Source organism: Oncorhynchus clarkii, chromosome 12, assembly GCF_045791955.1.
Source record: "Oncorhynchus clarkii lewisi isolate Uvic-CL-2024 chromosome 12, UVic_Ocla_1.0, whole genome shotgun sequence".
NCBI lineage: Eukaryota > Metazoa > Chordata > Actinopteri > Salmoniformes > Salmonidae > Oncorhynchus > Oncorhynchus clarkii.
The window spans coordinates 67,300,790-67,316,058 of NC_092158.1; positions in this window are offsets into that span (position 1 = coordinate 67,300,790).

The following is a 15,269-nucleotide window of genomic DNA, read 5'->3' on the forward strand; positions in this document are numbered from 1 at the left end:
CCAAATGTAATCACGACACGCAGGTTAAAATATCAAAACAAACTCTGAACCAATTACATTAATTTGGGGACAGATCAAAAAGCATTAAACATGTATGGCAATTTAGCTAGCTAGCTTGCACTTGCTAGCTAATTTGTCCTATTTAGCTAGCTTGCTGTTGCTAGCTAATTTGTCCTGGTATATTAACATTGAGTTGTTATTTTACCTGAAATGCACAAGGTCCTCTGCTCCAACAATTAATCCACACATAAAACGGTCAACTAAATTGTTTCTAATCATCTCTCCTCCTTCCAGGCTTTTTCATCTTTGAACTTATATGGTGATTGGCATCTAAACTTTCATAGTATTACCACGACGACCGGCAACAAAGTTCGTCTTTCAATTACCCACATGGGTATAACCAATGAGGAGATGGCATGTGGGTACCTGCTTCTATAAACCAATGAGAAAATGGGAGAGGCAGGACTTGCAGCGCATTCTGCACCAGAAATAGGAATGACTTCTATTTTAGCCCTTAGCAACGCAGATGCTCGTTGACACGCACGAGCAGTGTGGGTGCAATAATTGAATAACATAGATTAGTACATTTATTTTGCGACCCGAACGGTATAGTCAGGGTATCACTGTTCTTTAAAAAGCTTTAGTTATCGGCCACGTGGCCTTCGTCAGAGCTTTTGTGAGTTTTTTAAATTAACACCGTTATGTAGACAGCCCCACCCTCATCCATGCCACGCATCGAATTGGGTTGGAGTTGAGAGAAAACAAATAAGTGCTACCAAATATAACAATGTGCATTTCATCCATATTAGAGAAAAGTGTGTACATAAAACGTATTAAACACGTCTGTAAAACCACAATGAGGACATCGACCTACCAAACAAGTTTTCGATCTACCATTGACCTGACAAGCAAAATACATACAGGAAAATGGTTCCAAATAAATGGCATTATTACGTGCTCCACCACCCATGTTATTGACATGATTAATAACTTATTGATGCACCCATCCCGTTACCGGGATCATTTTCGTCAACATCCGCTGAATTGCAGAGCGCCAAATTCAAATTAAATTACTAAAAATATTACATTTTCATGAAATAGCTTGTTGTTAATCCACCTGGCATGTAAGATTTCAAAAAAGCTTTTTGGCGAAAGCATACCAAGCGTTTATGTAAGGACATCTTTCTCAGCAGACAACATTTTACAATCAGCTAGCAGCCAAGTAGATTTGTCACGAAAGTCAGAAAAGCAATAAAATGAACCACTTACCTTTGATGATCTTCGGATGTTTGCACTCACGAGACTCTCAGTTACACAATAAATGTTCCTTTTGTTCCATACAGATTATTTTTATATCCAAAATATCTCCATTTGGTTGACGCGTTATGTTCAGAAATCCACAGGCTCGAGCGGTCATGACCGGGCAGACGAAAATTCCAAATAGTATCCGTGAAGTTCGTAGAAACATGTCAACCGTTTTTTATAATCAATCCTCATGTTGTTTTTACAATATATAATCGATAATATTTTAACCGGGACTGTAGCTTCTTCAATAGGAGAGAGAGAGAAAATGTCTGCTCCAAGCTGTTGCACATGCAAAACGCTGCTGGTACCCAGCCATCCAATGGCGCGATGTGATCTTTCTCACTCATGTTTCAAAATAAAAGCCTGAAGCTATGTCTCAAGACTGTTCACACCATGGGGATGCCATAGGAAAGGGAATCTGGTTGATATCCCTTTAAAGGGAGCGAAGGCAGGCAATGGAACAGAGAGCTTTCAGGAAAAACAGCACTTCCGGGTTGGATTTTCATCAGGTTTTCACCTGCAATATCAGTTCTGTTATACACACAGACAATATTTTTGACCGTTTTGGAAACTTTAGAGTGTTTTCTATCCTAATCTGACAATTATATGCATATTCTAGATTCTGGTCCTGAGAAATAGGCAGTTTCTTTTGGGTATGTTTTTCATCCAAACATCAAAATACTGCCCCCTACACTCAACAGGTTCCACATGAGCTGTGTTGTGTAGGTAAAACCTCAAGTTATCTCAAACAGAGAATTTGTGAACATTAAAGTTCAATCAGGAAAAAGGACAGGGATTATCCAGTCGCAGTACATTTTAATGACCTAAAGCATGACATTTCTACATTTCTAGAGAAAGTTAAGTTATCAGACAGGGAAGGTGATATAAATAATACTCTAAGCAAAATAGAATGTTTTGGGATTTTAACTCTCCAGACATTATTTGCTGGTCTTAATGATATATATGTTATGTTGTAAACGTGACCATGAATTATGCCCCCATTTCAGATTACTGTGACGTTTTCCTTGCGCTGTACCTAACAATTTATGAAAACTTGTTTGGTAGGTCGATGTCCTCATTGTGGTTTTACAGACGTGTTTAAAACGTTTTATGTGCACACTTTATTCTAATATTTGTGAAATGCACATTGTTATACTTGGTAGCACTTATTTGTTTTCTCTCGACTCCAACCCCATTCGATGCGTGGAACGGATGTGGGTGGGGCTATGTCTACATAACGGTGCTAATTTAAAAAAACTCACAAAAGCTTTGACGAAGGCCACGTGGCCGATAAGTAAAGCTTATGCATAGTAGGATGCATAGTAAACATGGCGCCCCAAGAATGCATATGCCGGGTCAAAGTGACCAAATAATGTAAAATCTGTGTTTTATTTAAAGTGGGTCTAAAATATTATCAGTTTTATGGAACATAATTATTTTGAGTGATGATTTGTAACTTTCAATAATTATTTTATTGTTTGAAATGTTTTCAGACGCTATTCAACAGTTTGACACACATTTCATATTATGAAATTTCATAACGGAAACAAAGTTTCACGTTCAACCATTTAGTGTGAAGAACAAAATAAAAACCATGTTTTATAATATTTCATTTTTTTTTTTGAAAATCCAAAGTTTATCATCAATATAAACGACAGCACTAACAATTGTGAATTTAGAAAACATGAACACTAAAAGGAACAAAGTGTGCGTGTGTGTGATGCTTATTTATTCTGTCTAGTCCATGCATTTGTTACAAACCACAAGCTATTTGCAGATGGGTGTGTTGCAATGAGAACACCAGCAGCTGACTTGTCTATCCTTTGCGCTTGGGCATAGCTGGCACCTCTTCCTCTTCTGGCCCTGACTGCTCTGAGTGGTGGTGGAATGGCTCTCTTTTATCACCCTACATCTTTCCATTGCCTCAGTTCTTCTGTGGAGATGGGGGAGCCTTCCAGAAGGACAACCATCTCTGCAGCACTCCAACCATCAGACCTTTATGGTAGAGTGGCCAGGCGAAAGCCACTCCTCAGTAAAAGGCACATGCCAGCCTGCTTGGAGTTTGTCAAAAGGCACCTAAAGGACTCTCAGACCAGGAGAAACAAGATTCTCTGGTCTGATGAAACCAAGATCACTTTGGACGGAATGCCAAGCATCACGTCTGGAGGAAAGCTGCAGTTGCTGGGGATGAACCTTCCCCTACAGTTTTCTAGGAAAAGTTTCCTCACATACTAGAAGGCTGCCAGGTGGTCTGTTGCCTCTCTGAACACTCTGGTCCTCTTGTCATCAAGCCTCAGGTAGCGACGGATATCCTCATATTATTCATTGGATTCTGCAGTGGATCCAAAAATAGCTCTCTTGTGGGAATCATCCCACCTGTTCTCCACGCCGGTAAGGAGGGTTAAACCAATAAAGGCCTTTAGTTCCTCTTTGTCTCTCCACCCTGTCCCTTTTGCCGTCGCTCTTCTCCGTCCTTCTAAATATGTACAATTTAGGACCTCCTCAAAGATCCTGTCACTAATGAACAGCTCCCAGGCAACTTTTGGTGACACAGCTGTGGACCCCGGCACAGACCCTGGGCAGCTCCTCAGGATGTTATGGCTTCTGGTCCTTCCTTTAATGTGTGTTTGTCTGTGAGCGGGGGGTTTCACTCCAGTAAGACCCCTTTTACTCAGTCTATTTGACTGGTCTTCACTCTCCTGGTTTTCCTCCCCATCTGTAGAATCATCTAGGACAGCTAGACTACCAGGGGCATCCACAACTCCAACTTGACCCACAGGCACCATAGTCTGTGTCATCTGAATTGGATACCTCAATTTCTGAGTCAGAGGCACAAATGGCTTCCTCATCAAGCATGTGTTAAACCATTTTTGTTGTATATCTGTCAACATTCTTATGAGCCTCCTTATGAAACTCCTTATACTCAATGAGTTAAAAAAAGGAGTCATGAAAATGGTGATTAATGAACATTAAAAGCAAGATATTTAACAAATATGTAATTAATTAACGAGTGCAATGCAGTGAATACGTTTGGTAATACATACAGGTCATATTTGACCCACATATGAAAACTTGGGGTAGTGATGCAAAAACTATTTTTATTTAAAAAATAAGAAATTAAAAAACAAAACTAAGATGTTAGAACATTAAAGACACATTATATAAGGAATTCCTCTATTCTATATTATATATATATAGATGCTGACATTTTTTTTTGGGGGGGGGATCAATACAGCAAAAAAAACATTAGGCCGGGTCTTGTTTACATTAGGCCGGGTCATGTTGACATTAGGCCGGGTCACGTTGACATTAGGCCGGGTCACGTTGACATTAGGCCGGGTCACGTTGACATTAGGCCGGGTCACGTTGACATTAGGCCGGGTCACGTTGACATTAGGCCGGGTCACGTTGACATTAGCCCGGGTTGACATTAGGACGGGTCATGTTGACCCGGCGAATGCATTCTAGGTTTAAAGAACAGTGATACTATCAAGAGTGGTATGCAGGGTTTCTTCTTTTTTTCTCATTTTATTCAACTGTTACCGTGCACATGCAACACAGATAGCTCAGATGTGCGAGTGCCTTTTGAATTTTGAAGAAACCTATAAAGCAGAAGGACATGGTAATGCAGGTCTTATTAAACACACTACATAGTCTACACACTGTACTCTCTCTCTCTCTCTCTCTCACTCACTCACTCACTCACTCACTCACTCACTCACTCACTCACTCACTCACTCACTCACTCACTCACTCACTCACACACACACACACACGCACACACACACACATGCACACATGCACACACACACGGGTCCCCCACAATAGCATCGGTGCAGTGGCCAACATGCAGCAGCGAGACAGCCTCAGAGGGAAACCCACTCTTGACTGGTGTTCACATTTATTGATTTTTTGCGTTTTTTCTCCTCCAGCCTGGCTGACACACACTGTCTGGAGCACAAGCTGCATTACTAGGTTGAGAGAACAGCAGACATGAAGAAAAAATGGCTGCCTAAAGACAAGGATCCCACCTGGTGCCACGCCAGAGAGACAACTATTTATCTCTTCCATACTGTTTGCCAGGGACAAGAATTCGGCCTTGGCATTTTATCCACACCAGCCCCGACTACTGCTCGCACCGCCAACTCACCCCAGACTGGTGCCCAGACCCTGTCACAGACCTCAATCTACACCAGGATTGAGCCTTCTGTCTGACATTCAGCATCCACTCTGAGTTAGACTTAGGCACAGGCAGTAGGACTGACATAACTTTGGCAGCACAGTACAGAGTTTCTCAACCATTTATGTACCAGTGACTGACGAGACATGGTCCTCCTCCTCTTTTTTAACAAGCTCATATTTAAAACAAATACAATATGTAAAAGCCACACTGGAGATACAACTCACCACTATAACTGGGCCTCTGCACTAGCCATTTTGTTTGCCTCCCTGTTATGCTGTCTGTCTGTGTCAGCATCTTGTCTGCTGTCACTCTGTGCTTTTTCTTGTTCACTTTCAGTCTGTCTGCCTGTCTGCTTAAACCTTATACGCCTAGCTAACGATTTAGAGCTTTATTCAATCAGATACGCTTTAGCCAACATCCCCATAGCTGTTGTTTTGGCGTTGTTGGGGGTGGAACTGTTAGAGCTGTCAAATCCACAAGCACCTCCTGGCATTACACCTGAAGCGGACATTGCCATTGGCTGTCGCATTAAAAGAAATCCCATGTTTACAATTATGAACACTGGAATCTGAGATGTTAATCTACAACTCGAATAGGCTGATACATTCTTTTGTTGAATCATTTTTTATTTGAGCACCATTATTTATATATAGCCTAAACTTTCTCGTTCTGAACTTCAAATCACGAGTAATCATCTTATAAAGTAATTCATAGTGCTTTATGAAGAAGTATAATACATAGACTACTGAGGAATTCAAGAAGTGATTTCATCTAACACGTCCAAGCAGGAACGCATGTTTCAAGATATTTTGATGTGCAACATAATCCAATGATTGCCATTGCCAAAATAAAACACAGATATACCTTATTTACATAAGTATTCAGACCCTTTGCTATGAGACTCAAAATTGAGCTCCGGTGTATCGTGATTGGAGTCCACCTGTGGTAAATTCAATTGATTGGACATGATTTGGAAAGGCACACACCATTCTATATAAGTTCCCACAGTTGACAGTGCATGTCAGAGTAAAAAACAAGCCATAAGGACAAAGGAATTGTTTGTAGAGCTCCGCGACAGGATTGTGTCGAGGCACATATCTGGGGAAGGGTACCAAAAAATGTCTGAAGCATTGAAGATCCCCAAGAGCACAGTTGCCTCCATCATTCTTAAATGGAAGAAGTTTGGAACCACCAAATCTCAGGCTGGCTGCCCGACCAAACGTGGAAATCTTGGGAGAAGGGCCTTGGTCAGGGTGGTGATCAAGAACCCGATGGTCACTCTGACAGAGCTCCAGAGTTTGTCTGTGGAAGATGGGAGACTGTTCCAGAAGGACAACCATCTCTGCAGCACTCCAACAATCAGGGTTTATGATAGAGTGGCCAGACTGAAGCCACTCCTCAGTAAAAGGCACGTGACAGCCCGCTTGGAGTTTGCCAAAAGCCACATAAAGGACTCTCAGACCATGAGACCATGAAACCTGGCACGATCCCTACGGGCATGGTGGTGGCAGCATCATGCTGTGGGGAACTTTTTCAGCGGCAGGGAATGATGCAAAGAACAGGGAGATCCTTGATGAAAAGCTGCTCCAGAGCCCTCAGGACTTCAGACTGGGGCTAAGGTTCACCTTCCAACAGGACAATGACCCTAAGCACACAGCCAAGACAACACAGAAGTGGCTTCGGGACAAGTCTCTGAAATGTCCTTGAGTAGCCCAGCCAGAACCCGGACTTGAACTCAATTGAACGTCTCTGGAGAGACCTGAATACAGCTGTGCAGCGACGCTCCCCATCCAACCTGACAGAGCTTGAGAGGATCTGCAGAGAAGAATGGGAGAAACTTATCAAATACAGGTGTGTGAAGCTTGTAGCGTCATACCCATGAAGACTCGAGGCTGTAATCACTGCCAAAGGTGCTTCAACAAAGTACTGGGTAAAGGGCCTGAAGACTTATGTACATGGGATATTTCTAAAAATCATTATGGGGTATTGTGTGCAGATTGATGTGAGGAAAAAACAATTCAATCCATTTTAGAATAAGGCTGTAATGTAACAAAATGTGGAAAAAGTCAAGGGGTCTGAATACTTTCAGAATGCACTGTATGTCTATGTCATCCGTCATGTATTTGAAGATAAATATTTAGGGTCTTTAAATACATCATTTTGCTGTAGTGACAGAACCTTGGAATGGCCCGTCTTGGCCCTCTCTCTCTTTTTCTCCCTGCCTCCTTCTCCTCCTCCAGCAGTGGAGAGAGTGATCACTCTCTGAAGATGCAGATCCCAGGCTCCATGCCTCCTCTCATCCAGGAGATGGTGGAAAACTCGGAGGGTCTGGAGGGCCATGGGGCTGCTCCAGCGGAGGAGGGGCCCCACCAGGCAGCTGTTCAGCCCAGTTCAGCCCGCAGCAGACCCCCTGCACCCTCCCATTAGATGGGGGACCACTACCACTCCCAGGCATGGACAGCCAGAAGGCATGACTACAGACGGAGCCAGCCAGCTAACCGACAGACTCCCACATTGTGACAAACCAGGCCAGTGTGGAGTGAGGTTAGGAAGAGGGCCAAGCCTGGGGCCAGCCAGGACGGACTTTGACACTTTGACGCAGGCCCCCACTTTGACACATCCCCCCTATTTCTCCCCCATTTCCCAAGGTGGTCCCTCTCTCATTCCACGTATGTATTATGATACTGTATGTATTATCACCCAACAGCGCTGCCTCTGTAATGAGATACCTATCTTAACAACACCACTGCCTCCGTACTGTATCACATTCTCAATATCTATGCCCTCCGCTGCCCTCCCACTACCACCACCGTCAGTCACAAACTGTGCCACGTTACCATTATGATCTGGGATCAGGCTAGCTATTTCCCTACCTCTAACCACAGTTTACACACACGTGTGTAACCTACCTACTCATCTCCTTTCCCCACAACACCACTGCCTCTGCTGTTCAGTAGAAGTGGAACTATTGTTCACAATGGAAAGATTGCTGCTCGTGGCCAATCACACTGCAGCCAGTATGACAACACACAACTGTTTTTTCCCCTGCACTCTCCCTTGTAATGCAATTGGATGCACAACCATCATTTGGGGATGAAATAAATAACTGTTTTGATTATGCCAGATCATTGGACGAAGAGAATTACATTTAATAAAGAACCATGCCTGTGTGTGTTTTTAAATGTTGTTTCTTAACTGGTGGTGGGTCCACTATTAGGCTGAAAGTAAGATTGTGGTGGGACTTGAAGATCAGCATTTTGGTGAACCAGGGACTATAGCAGGTCACGTTACAATAACACATACAAGATTCAGAGACTCTTATTTCCGGAAAGTGTGTAGAAGATCACACATTGGTCTCTGGAGGTAGCATTGCCAGAACATGGTCATTTATTATTTGTATTGTAACTAGAAAATTGTTAAATCCGGGTTAAATAATGCAATAATTTACTGCCAAGTGTTGGTGAGAATCATACCTGATATTGGAGGACATTACAAGGATCGAGATGGTGACAATTCTACTCTTTATGGCATTAGGTGAGTCTTTGCGTATTACAGTAACTAAGTTGTCATAAAGGAAGTTCTTTCAAGTTCCTTCCATGAATAAGAGTATACTCTATATATTGGTGTCTGTTGTCTCTGTGACTTCTGCTCTATCCAAGTACAGTATGATTTTCTCTCTGTCTAGTCTTGTTTCAGTAGGCTACGGTTTATGTATTGGATATACGAATGTCTGCAATGGAATTTTAACATGCTACTCTGTGGATTCTGGTATCTATGAACCTGGCTAACGAATGACTTGTTACACATAGTCGCAAAATCGAAACCAACCTACAGCAAATGACTCATTCCCATTTCCAGTTCTTATTACCGCTTTCTAGTCTCACACAACTGTGACTTGAAAGTTAGAAGTTGATGTGCTTGGTGTACAGATCCCAGAAAGGATCGGATCAGATTGTGAATAAAGATGGTACAATTGTCACACAAGCAATTAACAGATGTAGATAGGGATGTATCAAGACGCAAGTATAACCAACTCATCGCAGCTCTACCACAAAAATGGAATAGGCAATTACTCAAAAAAGGAATGAAGTAGATTGTCTGCCTCCAATTAAAAAACATTTCAACTTTAAATGGCTTAAGATGGAGAGTTTTGACAACTAAGGCGTATACAATTCAAGAAGTTGGGAACAGATGTTTATGTCCCAATACCATGGAATCGAGTTTGTGAACTGACATACAAAACAACAATTGATGCATTAATTGGGTACTTTTCAACTTAAACGATTATGTACATATCCCACCCAAAAAAAAGGATGCAAAAAAAGAATGCTATTTGACCAAGAAGGATAGTGATGGAGTGCTGTATCAGATGACCTGGCCTCCACAATCACCCAACTTCAACCCGATTGAGATGGTTTGGGATGAGTTGGAATGCAGAGTGAAGGAAAAGCAGCGAACAAGTGCTAAGCATATGTGGGAACTCCTTCAAGACTGCTGGAAAAGCATTCTAGGTGAAGCTGGTTGAGAGAATGCCAAACGTGTGCAAAACTGTCATGAAGGCAAAGGGTGGCTACTTTGATGAATCTCAAATCTCTATTTGTTTAACACTTTTTTGGTTACTACATGATTCCATATGTGTCATTTCATAGTTTTGATGTCTTCACTATTATCCTACAATGTCGAAAATAGTAAAAATAAAGAAAAACCCTGGAATGAGCAGGTGTGTCCAAACTTATGACTGGTACAGTATATATAGATACTTTTTTATATTTTCCAATTTTCAAGTCCTCCTACTAGGGGAGACATGCAGACAGTCAAATCTCAGTAACTGTAACGCGAGCTATATCTGACATACATTTTGCATTAGCGTGGTTGTAGTTGATCTAAATTAAAATCTTATCCTTTCTAGGGCAGGCGTTCTGCTAGCGGAACCCCTCGAAAACATTCCACTGAAAAGGCAGTGAGCGAAATTCAAAAATGTTTTTTAGAAATATGTAACTTTCACACATTAACAAGTCCAATACAGCAAATGAAAGATAAACTTCTTGTTAATCTACCCATTGTGTCCGATTTCAAAAGGCTTTACAGCAAAAGCACAACATATGATTATGTTAGGTCAGAGCCAAGTCAAAAAAACACAGCCATTTTTCCAGCCAAAGATAGCAGTCACAAAAAGCAGAAATATTGATAAAATTAATCCCTAACCTTTGATGATCTTCATCAGATGACACTATTAGGACATCATGTTACACAAAACATGTATGTTTTGTTCGATAATGTGCATATTTATATCCAAAAATCTCAGTTTACATTGACGCATTACATGCAGTAATGTTTTGATTCCAAAACATCCGGTGATTTTGCAGATAGCCACATCAAATCCCAGAAATACTCATAATAAACATTAATAAAAGATACAAGTGTTATTCACATAATTAAAGATAGACTTCTCCTTAATGCAACCGCTGTGTCAGATTTCAAAAAAACTTCATGGAAAAAGCATAATCTGAGACCTAGCTCAGAGCCCAATCCAGCCAAAGAAATATCCGCCATGTTGAAGTCAACAGACGTTAGAAATAACATTATAAATATTCACTTACCTTTGATGATCTTCATCAGAAGGCACTCCCAGGAATCCCAGTTCGACAATAAATTACTGATTTGTTCCATAAAGTTCCATAAAGTCCATCATTTATGTCCAAATAGCCACTTGTTGTTAGCGTGTTCAGCCCAGTAATCCATCTTCATGAGGCGCGAGCACTACGTCCAGACAAAAAGTAAAAAAGTTATGTTACAGGTCGTAGAAACAAGTCAAACGATGTATGAAATCAATCTTTAGGATGTTTTTGACATAAATCATCAATACGGTTCCAACCGGAGAATTCCATTGTCTGTAGAAAAGCACTGGAACGAGAGCTAACTCTGTCGGGACAGCGCGTCATGAGCCTGCGACACTCTGCCAGACCCATGACTCATCCAGCTCCCATTCCTCCCTCCTTAATAGCAGTAGCCTGAAACAAGTTTCTAAAGACGGTTGACATCTAGTGGAAGCCTTAGCAAGTGCAGCTTGACCCCATAGACACTGTGTATTCGGTAGGCCAAGCTTTGAAAAACTACAAACCTCAGATTTCCCACTTCCTGGTTGGATTTATCTCAGGGTTTTACCTGCCAAATGAGTTCTGTTATACTCACAGACATCATTCAAACAGTTTTAGTGTTTCTATCCCATACTAATAATACTATGCATATATTAGCATCTGGGACAGAGTATGAGGCAGTTCACTCTGGGCACACTATTCAGCCAAAAGTGAAAATGCTGCCCCCTATCCCAAACAGGTTTTATTTTCAGTAGTTAATTACTCTTTTGCCATGTAGCGGTGTATCTAACTACTGAAGCTACCCACTATATTTTTTTCTCTCCTGAACCACTGGGCTAAGCCGATGCGCTCTCCTATCTGGCTGTCACATAGATCTCCTTACACTGTTAACATCTGACTCTAGAGTTATGTATACTTCCAGTCATGTTTTATTAACATTTTGTGTTATATGACATTTCAGATTTACATGTGATATTTTTGATGAAAGGGGATCAAAAGCGAATAATCTTTTCAAAGTAACTTTATTTACACAAACTATATTTCTCTCATTGGTAGCTTTACTGTAGCTCAACTTCCTCCAGTGTGAAATAATTGGTAGTTTGGTAAACTATATCTTGAGAGTAGTTTCCGCAACACTGCTGACATATTACATAGGAAAATAACATAAGACAACATCAAGTGGAGAAACTATTTCACAAATTAAAGTGTTGAGAGTCATTAATAGCATTTAGCAGAAAGCAGAATTTGTGGATTTTAAACACAGAAAGAAGGCCATAGTGTGTGAAACTGATTCTAAAAATGTAAGCTTCAGCTGTGGCAAACGTTAACCACAACAAGTTAACTGCTGTACATGAGAAGTACATCTCTAACAGGGCAGTTTCACAAAGGAAATGATTGAGCTTGACAAACAGTGCATTTCGAAAGTATTCAGATCACTTAACTTTTTCCACATTTTGTTATGTTACAGCCTTAATCTGGGTTTTTTCACTCATCAATGCACATACAATAATTTTTGCACATTTATTACAAATAAAAAAAGAAATATCACATTTACATAATTATTCAGACCATTTACTATGTACTTTGTTGAAGCACCTTTGGCAGCAATTACAGCCTCGAGTCTTCTTGGGTATAAAGCTTCAAGCTTGGCACACCTGTATTTGGGGAGTTTCTCCCGTTTTTCTCTGCAGATCCTCTCAAGCTCTGTCAGGTTAGATGGACACTGTACAGCTATTTTCAGGTCTCTCCAGAGATGCTCGATCGGCTTCAAATCCGGCCACTGGTTGGGCCACTCAAGGACATTCAGAGATTTGTCCTGAAGCCACTCCTGCGTTGTCTTGACTGTGTGCTTAGGGTCATTGTCCTGTTGAACCTTCCGCTACCACTAAACCTTCAACCCAGTTGGAGGTCCTGTGCGCTCTGGAGCAGGTTTTCATCAATGTACTTTGCTCCGCTTACCTTTCCCTCGATCCTGACTAGTCTACCAGTCCCTGCTGCTGATAAACACCCCCCCCCCCCCCCCCCCCCCCCCAGTATGATGTTGCCACCATCATGCTTCACCGTAGTGATGGTATTGGCGAGGTGATGATCCGTGCCTGGTTTCCTCCAGACGTGACACTAGCATCCAGGCCAAAGAGATCCATTTTGGTTTCATCAGACCAGAGAATCTTGTTTCTGAATGTCCAAGAGTCCTTTTAGGTGCCTTTTGGCAAACTCCAAGCGGGCTGTAACTTGCATTTTACTGAGGAGTGGCTTCCATCTGGCCACTCTATCATAAAGGCCTGATTGGTGGAGTGCTGCAGAGATAGTTGTCCTTCTGGAAGGTTCTCCCATCTCTGAAGAGTTCTGTCAGTGATCATCGGGTTCTTGGTCACCTCCCTGGCCAATGCCCTTCACCCACAATTGCTCCGTTTGGCTAGACAGTCAGCTCTAGGAAGAGTCTTGCTGGTTCCAAACTCCTTGCATTTAAAAATGATGGAGGCCACTGTGTTCTTGGGAACCTTCAATGCTGCAAAACATGTTTGGTACCCTTCCTCAGATTTGTGCCTCGACACAATCCTGTCGCGCAGCTCTACAGACAATTCATTCGACCTCATGTTTTGGTTTTTGGTCTGACATGCACTGTCAACTGTGGGACCTTATATAGACAGGGGTGTGCCTTTCCAAATCATGTTCAATCAATTGAATTTACCACATGTTGAGTCCAATCAAGTTGTAGAAACATCTCAGGATGCAACGGAGCTCAATTTTGAGTCTCATAGCAAAGGGTCTGAATACATACATAAATAAGGTATTTCTGTTTTTATTTTTAATAAACTAGCAAAAATGTCTAAAAACCTGTTTTCGCTTAGTCATTATGGGCTATTGTGTGTAGATTGATGAGGAATACCATTTATTTAATCAATTTTAGAATAAGGCTGTAACTTAACAAAATGAGGAAAAAGTGAAGGGGTGTGAATCCTTCTCAAATGCTGTGTACATAACCATCCAGCTTTACAGATGGTGTAAATACCACAACAACATATGGAAATATTGTTTGTTTCCTTGGTTTACAATTAAAGTTGTTTATAAATGTATAAATAACTATGTATATAAAGCATACTAACATGTACAAATGTAGCAATAAAAGTTCATATATGGTGAGTAAACATATAAAAACCTTATGATATTTGACTGGACATTATTATAAGGCGTTATCCATTTAGAAATGGCAATATCAGTAAATGTGTGTTTAATTGCAATGTGTTGGTTGTCTGTGTTTCTCACCAACAGCTCATCAAATGGTGTTGTATTCATTGGCAGGTTCACACTGAACGAAAATGTAAATGCAACATGCTACAATTTCAATGATTTTATTGAGTTGCAGTTAATATAAGTCAATCAGTCAATTGAAATACATTCATTTCACCCTAATCTATGGATTTAATATGACTGGGAATACAAATATGCATCTGTTGGTCACAGATACCTTCAAAATAAAAGGTTGGGGTGTGGATCAGAAAACCAGTCAGTATCTGGTGTGACCACCACTTGCCTCATGCAGCACAACACATCTCCTTTGGATAGAGTTGATCAGGCTGTTGATTGTGGCCTGTGGAATGCTGTCCCCCTACTCTTTAATGGCTGTGCGAAGTTGCTGGATATTGGCAGGAACTTGAGCACGCTGCCGTACACATCGATCTAGAGCATCCCAAACATGCTCAATGGGTGACATGTCTGGTGAGTATGCAGGCCTTGGAAGAACTGAGAAATGTTCAACTTCCAGGAACTGTGTACAGAGCCTTGCGACATGGGGCTGTGCATTATCATGCTGAAAGATGAGTTGATGACGGCGGATGAATGTCACGACAATGGGCCTGAAGATCTCGTCACGGTATCTCTGTGCATTCAAATTGCCATCGGTAAAAGCACCTTGTCCGTAGCTTATGCCTGCCCATACTATAACCACACCGCCACCATGGGGCACTCTGTTCACAATGTTGACATTAGCAAACCGCTCGCCCACACACAACGCTGTAAACGCTGACTGTAATCTTCCTGGAACAGTTGAAACCGGGCTTCATCCATGAAGAGCACACTTCTCCCGCATGCTAGGGGCCATGGAATTTGCTCACTATAGTCGGTTAGGACGCCAAACTGCAGTCATGTCAAGACACTGGTGAGGACGACGAGCACTCAGATAA